Consider the following 14,853-nt stretch of genomic DNA (forward strand, 5'->3'; position numbering starts at 1 on the left):
TTGATTGTGTTTCCATAATTTTTACTGAAAAGATTCAATATTTCAGTATGTCAATATTCTTATAATGTTAATATCAGCTTTTAACTGTTGAACTTAGGAAATATGCACAACTAGATTTGACTGGTTATAAATCTGTTTTATTATTCCAAGATATGACATCATCTTAGGCATTCTTAAGAATTTCTGGATATTGTTTTTATTCTGTTTTCATCAGATATAGATACCACCATGGATTTTTGTGTGACTTTCTTTTCCTTTATTTGAAAATAGATTTCTTGATTTATATCTTCTTTCAATTATTTAGGTAATTATAGTAGCTAACATAATTCTGCTATTAAGAGACTACCTTCTATTAAGAGACTAAATGCAATCAGGAATGCACAATTAAGAGTTTCTTTCTCAGTACTTTTTTGTCTTTATAGTATTACATTGTTTTTAAAAAACATTTTCTTGGCAAAAACAAGTCAAGGAAATGATTTCCATGCTAATCTTATCAGTATGACTTACTGTAATGAGGAGACTCTAAGGTATTTGAACAGTTTTAGGGTACAGAGTAAATTAAAATGTGTTTCTTGTGCCTTTACAGTATTTATTTTGTGAACATTAAAGATGACCTAGAAGAAGGAGGGAAATTTAGTTATCTAGATCTAGGTATCTAGATAACTATATCTATAGCAGAGTGCTTCTTACTGCTCATTTGCCCAGTGTCATGGAAAGTCATTGCCCATGCCTTAAGCAGAAGAAATTCACATTGGTAATACACTCATGAAGAGTGGTCTTCTGAACTACTGTGGTATCAAAGAGAAAGGTACGGTTTTCAGAGAATATGTAGTATTTGGGGGAGGAGGGGTTTGAGAACTATAGCTTCTACGTTTTTTGTTTTTGTTTTATTTATTTGAAAGTTTTATAATTTATTTTTAAATTTATATCCAGGTTAGCATATAGTGCAACAATGATTTCAGGAGTAGATTTCCTTAATGCCCCTTTCCCGTTTAGCCCATCCCCCCTCCCACAACCCCTCCAGCAACCCTCTGATGGTTCTCTATATTTAAGAGTCTCTTATGTTTTGTCCCCCTCCCTGTTTTTTTTTTGCTTCTCTTCCCTTATGTTCATCTGTTTGTCTCTTAAATTCCTCATATGAATGGAGTCATATGATATTTGTCTTTTTCTGATTAATTTCGCTTAGCATTATATCCTCTAGTTCCATGCACGTAGTTGCAAATGGCAAGATTTCATTCTTTTTTATTGCTGAGTAATACTCCATTGTATATATATACCACATCTTCTTTATCCATTCATTCATCAATGGACATTTGGGCTCTTTCCATACTTTGGCTAATGTTGATAGTGCTGCTATAAACATGGGGGTGCATGTGTCCCTTCGAAACAGCACACCTGTATCCCTTGGATAAATACCTAGTAATGCAATTGCTGGGTCATAGGGCAGTTCTATTTTTAATTTTTTGAGGAACCTCCATACTGCTTTCCAGAGTGGCTGCACCAGTTTGCATTCCCACCAGCAGTGAAAAAGAGATCCTCTTTCTCTGCATCCTTGCCAACATCTGTTGTTTCCTGAGTGGTTAAGGTTAGCCATTCTGACAGGTGTGAGGTGGTATCTCATTGTGGTTTTGATTTGTATTTCCCTGATGATGAGTGATGTTGAGCATTTTTTCATGTGTTGGTTGGCCATCTGGATGTCTTCTTTGGAGAAGTGTCTATTCATGTCTTTTGCCTATTTCTTCACTGGGATAATACCTAATGTTTTTAAAAGTATGGAAAACTTTCTATTTTATATTGTTTCTTACTAATTTTAGAATAATGTGTAGATTCCCAGTATTTATTCATTTCCATTATAGTTGCAGATTTTACACATCAACAATCTTAGACTCATGATTTAAACATAAAATTCACATTTTAAGAGGAATAGAGTTGCATTGAATGGTGACAGATTGTAGCTAACACTTGTGAGCGTAGCATAACGTATAGACTTGTCAAATCACTATGTTGTACACCTGAAACTAATTTGATATTTTGTGTCAACTATACTTCAATAAATATAACTAAATAAAAATTAGCATTAAGAGGAATTGATATAAAGATATTAAGAAAAAACTGGAGAGGTGAAAGGATCATTCAGACATTAGGAAATAAAGATTTAAAGCTTAATATTATTAATATTAAAATATTGCTTAGTTGTATTTAATAGTATTATTTTAATAGTCCTAGTAGTATTTCCTGGGAAAGAGGAATAAATGGATTTACTTTAGGAACAGTTATTATTTTCAGAGGTGACTGGTTGCTGTCTTGTGATCAAGTATTGCCCTTGATACATTTTCTGTATTAGGCTTTCCCTAAGAATAGCTATTTTTTTCAGGAGGTCTCGTGAACATCCCTTACCCTTTCCTTTCCCTTCCTTGTCCTTATCATTGTATTTAACATTCCCTTCAAATAACCTGTGTTTTGATGGGGCAATGTCTAAGCAGCTGGTACTGTAAAGTGTCATAAATAGCAGATATGTGTAATGGCATGATAGGCATCCAATATTGGCTCTGCTGTCTTTCTTAATCACAGATCCTAGGGCAGTTTCATAGTAGAAGTCATGTCTTTTCAATCATGTATGACACTCTGTGCCTAAAGATTGCCAGTTTTTGAAGTTGAGTTAGCAGCATGTACTAAATTTGATATCTGATGCAGTCAGTGCATTTTGTATACAGTCATTGTGTATCTGGGTTTGTTTAGCTGGGATAAAAAAAATACTTGCCACAATGATAAATCTGGAAGAGTGTCAAGATTTTTAGGTAGACCATTAACCTTGAAGAATTGTTGAAAGGTCCATTTTAAGGGTGACTTGTATAAATTTGTTATATCTTAAATTTTAAATATTTAAGCTTTTTAAAAGTAATTTACTCCTGTACATATATATCAGTTATTGAAAAAGACCTAGAAACTATGTGTCTGAAAACTAAAATTCATAGAATAATAAAAGCTTTAGAAATTGGATATTTAGGAAGGAGTATATAATAATAACACCTGTACCTTGTGCACAGTGGATATCAGTTTTGAAAACTTGTGAAAATCAATTAATGTTAGTAAGTTAAGTGAACACTAGCTTTCTTTCACTGCTAGGAATATTCCTCCATGATATTTTGATCTTCAAAGTGAACTCTTGATCACAGGGAGTTGGTAAAGAAAAATCCATGATCCTTCCCCTAGTTTTCAGAGCCTTCTGTTTCTTACCTCATCTTCCATTTTTAGCTTTATATTTTCCGTTGTACATTTCCTTATAGTCCGCATTTCATCCAATCTTGAATTCCTGCTGAGTCCAAATACACAAGGTACTTTTATGCTCTTTAATTTGGTCTTCTTTGGATATCCAGAAAGTCTTGTACCTGTCTAACGGCACCTACCACATGCTGCATTATATTTTTATGCATAAGTCATTCTTTCCAGAATGGGTAGTAGAAACTCTGCTTTACTTACTTTCCTTTAGCAGATGTTCCATAGTTACAGAATTGAAGTTGACATATATAGATATGCCTTTTTGGGTCATTTATTTTAAGAACATTCACAGCCAACTGTGTTAATCTTATCCTTAAGAGAGCTGTGTACTTGAATGTGTAAAAGAATCCTGAATGGCTCACACTGACCTCTTATCCTCTCTATTTCCATGCTGAATCTCACATTTCTTCTTGTCTTACTCCCACAGACCTTACTTCAGAGATTCCATCTGTTTTGACTACAGTTGTTATTTATGAGTAAATTTATTAATTGACTTTTGTCACTGAGGCTTCCTTCTTAACCATTAGATCTATTGCATAGATGTTTATTCTGCCTTTCTACTTGGGGCCCATATTTCCAAAAACTTCAGTGAAATCTTTGCTCTGTACTATTTAGTTCTGCTGTTGAGGTAAATCTTAAGTCAGTGTGAAGATATAACACAATTGAAGACAACAGGTAGAATATCTGGTTTGGGGGAAAACATGATTGATTTGATATATGGGGCATGTTGAGTTCAAGATACTAATGGATCAAATGTGGGTCTGGAGTTCTGGAACAACACAGAAGCAAGATATTAGAAATTGGACATAAGCTTCATTAAAGTGAGGATTGAATGAACAGGAGCATTTGATCCCAGAGGTAGTGAATAGAGAGAAAAGAAAACCAAGGGAAGAATATAGGGAATATGTAGTATCAGTTAGTGAAAAAAGAAAGATGAATAAAGAATTAAATTGAATGTTGCATCACAGAAGCCAAGGAAGGAAATAGTTTCAAGGAGACTTTAGTCTATAAACATACCTGCAATGGTCAGAGAGGATTAGGAAATCATTGAGGACATTTGAACGAGTGGGTTTAGTAAATCATTAAAGATATATGTGATTGTTGTGGGGTCTGTGGGAGATGGGGGGTGGTGGCAATAAGTAGATTACACTTGGAAGAAGTACAGCTGTTAAGAGGAATGAAGTGATCTTAGCTTGATGGGATGGCAGAATTAAGAGAGGTTTTGTTACTTTTTTGTTTTGTTTTTTATTGGGTTTGTTTGGTTTGGTTTTTAGGCCAGGGAAACATGAAAATAAAGAGATTGACATGTGGTTTTTGGAGGGGCAGCCCAAGAGATGATAGGTGAAATGGGCCCAGGAGGCCAGGTGAAGGTGTAGTCTTGGCATGGGAGGAGGAATACCTTTCTTCTGAGATGGGAATAAAGTGAGAAGTAGAAGGAGAGAGAAGATACAGGAAGTTCTTGAAGAAAGATCTCTCATTGAGCTGTGGGACAGCTTCAGGTTGCTGAATATATGTGTAATTGGTGTCCACAGATTGAAGGAGAGGGACAGAAAGAATGAGAAATAAAGACAAATGTTTCCAAATTTGGTGAAAACTGTAGACCCACAGATCTAAGAACTGAGCAAACCCCAAACCCAAGAAGCAAGAAGAAATGAAACCACAGTACATTATAATCAAAGTTCTCAGAACTAGTAGCAAAGAGAAAGTCTTAAAAGCAGCCAGAAGAAAAACATTAATATACAAAGGAAATAGGAAAAGGATGGCAACAAATTTCTTACTAGAAGCAATGCAAGGGAGAAGACAGTTAAACAATGTTTTTAAAGTACTGTAAGAAAAAAATCCTATGAATATAGAATTCTATACCCAGTGAACATATCTTTCAAAAATGAAGGGGAAAGAAAGACTTTTTAGAAATACCAAAGCTGAAATAATTGTCATGAGCAAACCCACATTACAAAAAATATTAAAAGAAGCCCTTTAGGAACCAATGATACCAGATGGAAATATGGATTTATACAAAGGAATCAGAGACAGAGGGGCGCCTGGGTGGCTCAGTCAGTTAAGCATCTGACTTTGGCTCAGGTCATGATCTTGTGGTTTGTGAGTTCGAGCTCTGTGTCTGGCTCTGTGCTGACAGCTCAGATCCTGGAGCCTGCTTCAGATTCTGTGTCTCCCTCTCTCTCTGCCCCTCCCCTGCTCACGCTCTCTCTCTCTGTCTCTCAAGAACAAATAAACATTAAAAAAAAATTTACAAAGGAACCAGAGAGCACCAGAAATGGTAACTATATGCATAAATATGTAAATTTTTTCTTACTATTTGACTCTCTTTAAAACATAATTGAACACATTTCAGTGTTCCTCTCTCATTGATAAAATAGAAAATTGGTAAGGATATAGATTTGAATGACAGTGTCCACCAACCTGGATCTCATTGACAACTACAAAACACTCTACCCAACAACAGCAGAATCCATATTCTTTTCAAGTGTACATGGAATATTTGCTGAGATAGACCATATTCCAGTCCATAAAAGAAATCAATAAATATAAAAAGATTGAATTCATGCAAAGTAGAGTTTTGTGAACACAGTGGAATTGAATTAGAAATCAAAAATAGGACTCTAGAAAATTCCCAAACATATAGAAACTAAATAATACATTCCAAATAACCCATGTGTCAGAGAAGAAATCAAAAGAGAAATTTTGGGGCACTTAGGTGACTCAGTCAGTTAAGCGTCCGACTCTTGATTTTGGCTCAGTTTCTGAGATTAAGCCCCATGTTGGGCTCTGCACTGACAGCCCAGAGCCTGATTGGGAGTTTCTCTCTCCCTCTCTACCCCTTCCTGACTCGCATATGTGTGTGTGTTCTCTCTCAAATAAACTATTAAAAGAAGGAAATTATGAAATATTTAGAATTGAATGAAAAAATATATTTCAAAGCTTGAGGGATGCTACTCAAGGAGGAATATATACACTACTAAACATCAATATTAGATAAGAAAAGTCTCAAATTAGTGATCTTAGTTTTCATCTTAACAAACTAGAAAAAGAGCAACTTAAACCCCAAGTAGGTAGATGAAAAAAGATAATATTATAGACAGAAGTCAGTGAAATATGAAATAGAAAAATAATAGAGAAAATTAGTGAAATTGATTTTCACTGTGAAATTGTGAGAATATCGTTTATGATAAATCTCTCACCAGACTAATCAAGAAAAAAGAAATAAGTTGCCCATTAACAATATAATGATAGAGGAAGGTGACAGCATTACAGGTTCTTTGCAAGTATTAAGTAGTAAGAATATTATGAACAACTTTTTCCCAGTAAATTCACACACTTAGGTGAAGTGGACAAATACTTTGGAAAATAACTTTCAGAGCTCACTCAAAAAGTAGATGATCTGAGTAGCCCTATAAAGAAATTGTTTAGTTAAAAACCTTCCTGAAAGAGAAGACTCTGGGTCCAGAGTGAACTCTAGGGCACTGGTATTCTAGACATTTAAGAAAGAAATAATACAAATTCTATACATTCTCTTCAAGAAAATTGAGGAGAGAATACTTTCTAATTCATTCTACAGGGTCAGCACTACTTTGAAACATCACCAAAGATCAGAAGAAAAGATACTAGATTATTATTTCTCATGATCATAGATGTTAAAATTCTAAACAAAAGTTTATTTAGCAACTAGAATCCAAAATATATTTAAAAAATCACTTTATGACCACATTGGCTTTAGCCTGAGTATACAAGTTTGTTTACCGTTTGAAAATCAAGCAGTGCAATTTACTGTATTAATATACTAAAAAAGAAAAACTATATGATCATCTCAATAGATGCAGAAGAAGTATTACGGAAAAAAATCCTCAATTCATTCCTAATAAAAATTCTCAACAGTCTAGGAATAGAAGAGAACTTCCTCAATCTGATAAAGGACATCTACCAAAACAAAAACACCTATAACTAACATAATGCTGAAAGACTGAATTGTTTTTACCTAATAACAGGAACAAGACAAGGATGCCTACTCTCCATCACTTCTCTTCAGTGTTGTACTTGAGGTTCTAGCCAGTGCACTAAGGCAAGAAAAGGAAATAAAACACAAGGAAAGATTGGATAGGAAAAAGTGATTATTTGTGGACAACATGATCATCTATGAAGAAAATCCAGTGTGATATACGAAATAGTTACTAGAACTAATAATCAAGTTTAAAAAATGTTAGGATACAAGATCAATGTGTAAAAATCAGTTGTATTTCTATATACAAATAATGAAAAATCAGAATTAAAAGTTGTTTTGGTCATTCTTATTTTATTGCATATATTTGACATAACATTGTAAATGTAAGGTTATAACATGTTACTTTGATACATTTATATATTGTAATATTGCTGTTACAGTGATATTTATCATATAATTACAGTATTATAGTCTATACTTGTTATACTATGCATTAGATCACTATGGCTTATTTACCACTCATTGCAAGTTTGTATCCTTAAACAACATCAGTTTTATCCTTCACCCGTCATCCTCTGGTAACCACCATTTTACTCTCTATTTTTTATGAGTTTGACTTTTTTGGATTCCACATATAAGTGATAGTGTATATTACTTACCTTTCTCTGACTTATCTCACTTAGCATAATATATTCAAAGTCCATCCATACTGTTATAAATGGCGGGGTATCCTTTCTTATGGCTAATATTCCATTGTATATATACCACCTCTTTGTTATGCATTCATCTGTTGATGGGCATTTAGGTTGTTTCCATATCTTGGCTATTGTGAATAATGCTACAGTAAACATGGGGGTGCATTTATCTGTTGAAAATACTGTTTTCATTTCCTTTGGCTGTACCTAGAAGTGGAGTTACTGGATTGTATCCAGATCTATTTTTAATTTTTTGAGGAACCTCCATATTGTTTTCTCTACCTAGGTTTTTAAAAAACATATAAGCATTAAAAAACATGAAATTCTTAGGAATACATGTAACTAAAATATGAAATATCTACACAATGAAAGCTATAAAACGTTGTTAATAGAAATTAAAGACCTGTATAAACAGAGAGTTATACCTTGTTTATTGATCAGAAGACTCAATATTAAGATGTTTTCTCCAAGTTATCTATAGATTCAACATAGTCCCAAACAAAAATTTTGCAGGCTTTTAATTTTTTTGGTAGAAATTGACAGATTGATTCTAAAATTGATATGGAAATGTGGAGGACCTAGAGTAGCCAAAAGAGCTTTGAAAAAAAAAAAGTTAGAAGTCTGATTTCAAAATACAGTAATCAAGACCAGGTAATGCTGGCACTATGTATTAGGAGAATGAAAAGGCAAGTCACACTCAGAAAATATTTGCAAATCATATGTCTGATACAGGAAATACATGCAGAATATATAAAGAACTCTTAAAACTCAGTAACGGGCACCTGGGTGGCTCAGTCAGGCATCTGATTTCAGCTCAAGTCATGATTTCGTGGTTCGTGAGTTCGAGCCCCATGTCAGGCCATGTGCTGACAGCTCAGAGCCTGGAACCTGCTTAGGATTCGGTGTCTCCCTCTCTCTCTCTGCCCCTCCCCTGCTCACGTTCTGTCTGTCTCTCTCTCAAAAATAAACAAAAAAAAACCCCTCAGTAACAAAAATAGGCAAAATATTTGAAGAGACACTTTACCAATGAAGATGTATGGCAAATAAGCACATGAAAATATCAAGTTCATTAGTTATTAGGAGAATGCACGTTAAAACCACAGCGAGATAGCATTACACACCCATTTGTATGACTAAAATTGAAAAGACAAGTGTTTACAAGAACATGGAAGAAGTGTAGTGTTCTTCTGCTACTGGTGGGAATCTAATACATAATGGTACGTTCGCTTTGGAAAACAGTTTGCAGTTTCTTAAAAAGTTAAACGTATCTACCATATCCAGTCATTTTGCCCCTAGATAGATGAAAGCATGTGTCCTTGCCAGTACTTGTACACAGATGTTTATAACAGCTTTCAGTAACTAAACCAGAAAATAATCCAAATGTCCATCAACAGGTAAATGGATGAACAAGCTGCTGTATTCATATAATGGACTACTATTCAACAATGAAAGGGATGAACTGTCAGTACATGCTGTGTCCTAGATGAGTGCCAGAATCATTACTCTAAGTGAAAGAAACTAGGCAAAAAAGTGTACTCTTTGAATGATTCCATTTATAGAAAATTCTAGAAAATGCAAACCAGTGACAGAAAGCAGATTAATGATTACTTGGGGATGGTAGGGGTAGTGGTGGGGAGGGGCAGGGGGAAAGGATTAGAATAGAAAGAATCTTTTGGAGGTGATGGATATGTTCATTATCTTGATTGTGGCAATGGTTGCAGGAATATATACATGTATCAGCTTACCAAATTGAGCACTTCGTGTGCAGTTTATTCAGTGTCAGCCAAACTACAATAAAAATAAAAATAAAAACTATCTTTGTTACCTGACCACCATTTCCTAACACATTTAAAATTAATTCCTAAATTTGCTGGATCTTAAGACTGAACAAGGACTCTTGTTTATAATACTGAGTTCCAGGGTGCCTGGGTGGCTCCGTCATTGAGTGTCTGACTCTTGGTTTTGGCTTAAGTCATGATTGCAGGATTGTGGGATTGAGCCCCATGTGGGGCTCTGCACTGAGCATGGATCTTGCTTAAGATTCTCTCTTTCTGGGGGCGCCTGGGTGGCGCAGTCGGTTAAGCGTCCGACTTCAGCCAGGTCACGATCTCGCGGTCCGTGAGTTCGAGCCCCGCATCAGGCTCTGGGCTGATGGCTCGGAGCCTGGAGCCTGTTTCCGATTCTGTGTCTCCCTCTCTCTGCCCCTCCCCCGTTCATGCTCTGTCTCTCTCTGTCCCAAAAAAAATAAATAAAAAACGTTGAAAAAAAAAAAAAATTAAAAAAAAAAAAAAAAAAAAAAAAAAAAAAGATTCTCTCTTTCTGCCCCCCTCTGCCCTTCTCCCCTGTTCTTGTTCTCTCTCTCTTTCTCTCTCTAAAATGAATAAATGAATGGATGGAGAGAAAGAGTGAGTTCCAGACTTCAAAATGATTAGGATAGGACTGGGGAATGTGTACTTGTCACAGACACCCTAGATGATTCTTCTCATTAGTCAAGCTTAGAAAACACTTGACCCAGATTAAATTAATTGCACTTTGGTCATCTGAATCCATTTTCATACGTGAGAAGGGGTTGTTAGGTTTCTAGTACTAACAGAAAGGCCAGCCATAAAATACCTGATTGTCCTGCTTTTATTGAGACCCTTTAGAAATGGACAAAATTCTTTTCTCAACAGTATATAGTACACTGAGGTCAGCCTTGCCTTATAAATTCCTGAAGTAACAGAATGGAAATCTCTGAATAGACCCAGCATTAGTTAATATTACATTTAAAAAGCAAAAAAAAAAAAAAAAATCTTATTTGTATACCTTTTGACAGCTCACATCAGTATATGTTGTTAGTGAAAAAAAAGTTTCATGTCCTATATATTAAGCTATAAAATAACACAAGTTGGGGGAAGAGAATATGACGAATAAAAGAACACTTGTTATTCTCTAAATGTTCTTTAAACGGATATAGCAATAGCCTTTCATAAAACTCTGGAAAAAACAGCTTGACCTTCTTATTGCCCCCTTTCCAACGACGTCAAACAAAAGGAAATTATAGAATAAGTCTGTCTAAATTTTAAATGGCTTAGTTATCGGAAGACTTTAGAGAGCAATTTTTCCACAAATCATCCTTGTGCTGTTTGGTCTTGATTTTTTTTTTTTTTTTTTTTAAGGTTGGTGAGCCAACATGTAATTAATCACTTTTGTTGGCTTTTAAGGAAATGAAACTGCAGTGTACCCTTTGGCTTTATTGTTCTTTTTTTTTTTTTTTTTTTTTTTTTTGGTGTTTATTAGTGTTGCAATATGTAATATGAGAACCTTAGGTGGAAGCTTAGTGAAAATAATGTGAACAGAACAATGCGAAAGAAGTAATTTTTTTACAGTCAGCTTATGCACATTATACTATTTTCATACCCGTGTATGTCCAGATCTCAGATACCAGCAGCATTACTGTGAAAGTCCCTTACAGTCAGAAATTGATAGAATGTACCTCCATTGTCAGTGGGTGGGGTTATTCCTTGTGTACAAAATGGCAGTATCCACTTGTTACTAATTCCCATTGTTTATTCCTCCAAAATCTAGTTTGGATTATTCCTTTTCCACAGCTGCTGCCACAATCCAGTGAGTAAGAACAGGCCCATCTCATCTCATGAAGAAAGGGTGAGAACACCCAACCAGTTTTACTTCTTTGGGCTCTATTGCATCAGGGTGGTGAACTGCCTTCCATATGGAAATTGGACATGATTTAAAAAAATTTTTTTTTTAATGTTTATTTATTTTTGAGACAGAGAGAGACATAGCATGAACGGTGGGGGGGGGGGGGGGGGGGGTTAGAGAGAGGGAGACACAGAATCTGAAACAGGCTCCAGGCTCCGAGCTGTCAGCACAGAGCCCGATGTGGGGCCTGAACTCACGGACCGTGAATTCATGACCTGAGCCAAAGTCGGCCGCCCAACCGACCGAGCCACCCAGGCGCCCCTGGACATGATTTTTAAAATTATGTACTACTAATTATTATCATTATTAAAAGTTCACCTAGAGTGAGCCTTTAAGATAGATAAATACCTAGATGTATGCAGGCACCTTCCTTTAAATTTTATTAATTTGAAATCATTTTTCCATTTTTAAACCAGCAGTTTTAAGGAAAATTCCAGTAGGCTGTCTCTATGGAGATTTTAAAATTATACATCCCTCCCCACCTGTCCTCCCTTTCTCTCCACTCTCCCCTGCACTCCATCCACCTGTCGTCCCTTTCTCTCCACTCTCCCCTGCACTCCATCCCCCTTCAAAAACCTAGACCTCAGGGATGGGCATTGCTCCACCCTAATGATCTGTTAATGAAAAGGATACTGAGTTCCAAAGGCTTATTAACTCTTTGGTTTTGGTATTTAAGGGTATGCTAGCCTCAAAATGAGTTGGGAAATATTCCCTTCCTCCATTTTCTGAGAAGAATTTGTATGGGATTGTGTTATAGGTTGAATTGTGCCCCCCTAAAAACTAGGTTGAGGTCCTAAACCACAGTACCTTAGAATGTGACATTAATTGGAAATAGGGTCATTGCAGACATAGTGTTAAGATGAGGTCATACTCAATTAGGGTGTACTTTAATCCAGTATGACTAGTGTCCTTATAAGAAGAGACACAGACATGGGAAGGGAGAATGTCAGTGAAAACAGGCAGAGTGAGTTGCCACGGCTGTAAGCCTAGGAACACCAAGGATTTCTGGCTGCCACCAGAAGCTGAGAATAAGCTTCTAGACTCTAGAACTGTGAGATAATACATACTGTTGTGTAAGCCACCCAGTTTGTGGTACTTCATTATGGCAGCCCTAGGAAACTAATAAAGGTTTGTCTTTTTCTCTTTCAAATTTGGTAGAATTCACCCAATGAAACTGGATGCAGTTTTCTTTGTGGAAACATTTTTAACTATGCATTCAATTTCTGTAATAGATATAAGCTACATACATTTTCTGTTTATTCTTATGTCTACTTTGATAATTGACATCTTTTGAGGAATTTGTTCATTTCATCTAAGTTAATTGAATTTATTGTCATAAAGTTGAGTTCATATTTTTTGATGTAATGATGCTCTTTCATTCCTGGCATCAGTAGTGTGTGTCCTTTCTTTTCTTTGATTAGTCTAACTTAGTGGTTTTCACCTTCAGCTAGGGGCATTTTTACCCTCCCCACCAGGGGATATTGAGTAAGATCTGGAGGTAATTTCAGTTACCACACTTGGGGCATCTAGTGGGTAGAGGCCAAGGATATTGCTAAGGATCCCACAAGATACAGGATAGCCTCTCACAGCAAAGAATTATGCAGCCCACAATATACATAGTGCTGAGGTTGAGAACCCTCTCCTAGAGTTTACAGCGTACACCTTCGACTTTCAAATAATATTCTACCACTCATGTTTAATGGGAGAGCATTTATAATATTTCCACTTAGTATCTCCTTCCATCCTTTATGCTACTGTGGACATACATTTTACTACTATATACATTATAAGCCCCACAATACACTGTTACTGTTTTTGCTTTAAACAATCTATTAAAGAAACTTTAAAATAAAAAAAATCTAGTTGTTACTCATGTTTTTAGTATTATTCATTTTCTTGTGTAGATCCTAATTTCCATCTCAGCTTCTGTTTGTCTAAAAAATGCTGTATTTTTGCCTTCATTTTTGAAGTATATTTTGGCTTGGTATAGAATTCTCCATTGATAGTTTTTTAAATATCCTAAAAGATATCTTTCCACTGCTTTTTTTTTTTTTTTTGCATAGATTATAATAAGAAATAAAGCTATTGTTCACTAATATAAGGGTTTTTTTTTAATTTGTATACTTTAGGGAGTATTTCTCGATTTTGTTATTGAAAAATAATTACTTAAAATTTAATGCACTATGCTCAGATTTTGTACACAGACTCATTTTTGACTCGTGTGTTTTTCTTTTTCTTAATTTTTTTTTCTCCACTTAAAAAATTTGGTTTTTGGGGCCAGTTATTTCTCTGGCCTCAGTTTTTCTTACCTGTAAAATTGGGCTACCAGTGCTTCTCACAGGTTTTTTGTGAGAATTAGATAACGTAAAGGATTCAAAATGTCTAGAACAGAAGGGACTCATAAACACGATACCATGGTACACAGATATCTTCCTCTTCATCCAGCTTCAGCTGTTCTGACCTCAGGGTTCACAAGTGGCAGTGGATCAGTGGGAGTTCCTGCTCTGAGCCCTTTCTGACCACATGGCAATAACTCTGTGTAGACGTGTTGCCTGCCTGCTGCACAATCCCTGTGAGCCAGGATAGCAATCCCTGTGAGCCAGGGCCAAAATGGGGAGTCCTGCTTGGACCATGAATAAACACTGTTGCCACTGCTTATGATTTCTGTTCTTACTGACAGTTCACATGTTGATTTTAAATAAATCTGATCTTTTACTCAAGCAAGGTCCAAAGATGTTTTTTCAAGATACTTTCATTTATTAATTTAAATTATTTGAATATAGTAAAAATCCATGACATCTTATATTTAAATAGTTTACATATTTCGTGTATTCAGAATGCCCTTCCTGCAGTTAGGCTTAAGTTTTATTCATTTTCCACTTTTCAGTTGTGGACACTAACTATAGTTATATAATGTAACAGATTTTTCATTTTAGGAAAATCTTAGATATAATTAATGGTGGTGGGTGGTGGGTCTTTTTTTTTTTTTTTTTTTTATGTTTATTTATTTTGAGAGAGAGAAAGTGTGAACAGGGGAGGGGTAGAGAGAGAGGAAGATACAGAATCCAGAGCAGGCTCCAGGTTCTGAGTGGTCAGCACAGAGCCTGATGCGGGGCTTGAACTCACAAACTGCAAGATCATGACCTGAGCTGAAGTCAGATGCTTAACTGACTGAGCCACCCAGACGCCCCTAGGGTGGTGAGTCTTGTAATCAACAGT

At 35.6% G+C, this 14,853-nt stretch overlaps 1 protein-coding gene across 2 annotated transcripts in view; it reads left to right on the forward strand.

The window, feature by feature from the left end:
• The window catches only part of RYK (receptor like tyrosine kinase), a 105,637-nt gene that overhangs the window by 86,402 nt on the left and 4,382 nt on the right, over positions 1–14,853 (forward strand). The gene's annotated exons all lie outside the window — the stretch shown is intronic.

Source organism: Panthera leo, chromosome C2, assembly GCF_018350215.1.
Source record: "Panthera leo isolate Ple1 chromosome C2, P.leo_Ple1_pat1.1, whole genome shotgun sequence".
NCBI lineage: Eukaryota > Metazoa > Chordata > Mammalia > Carnivora > Felidae > Panthera > Panthera leo.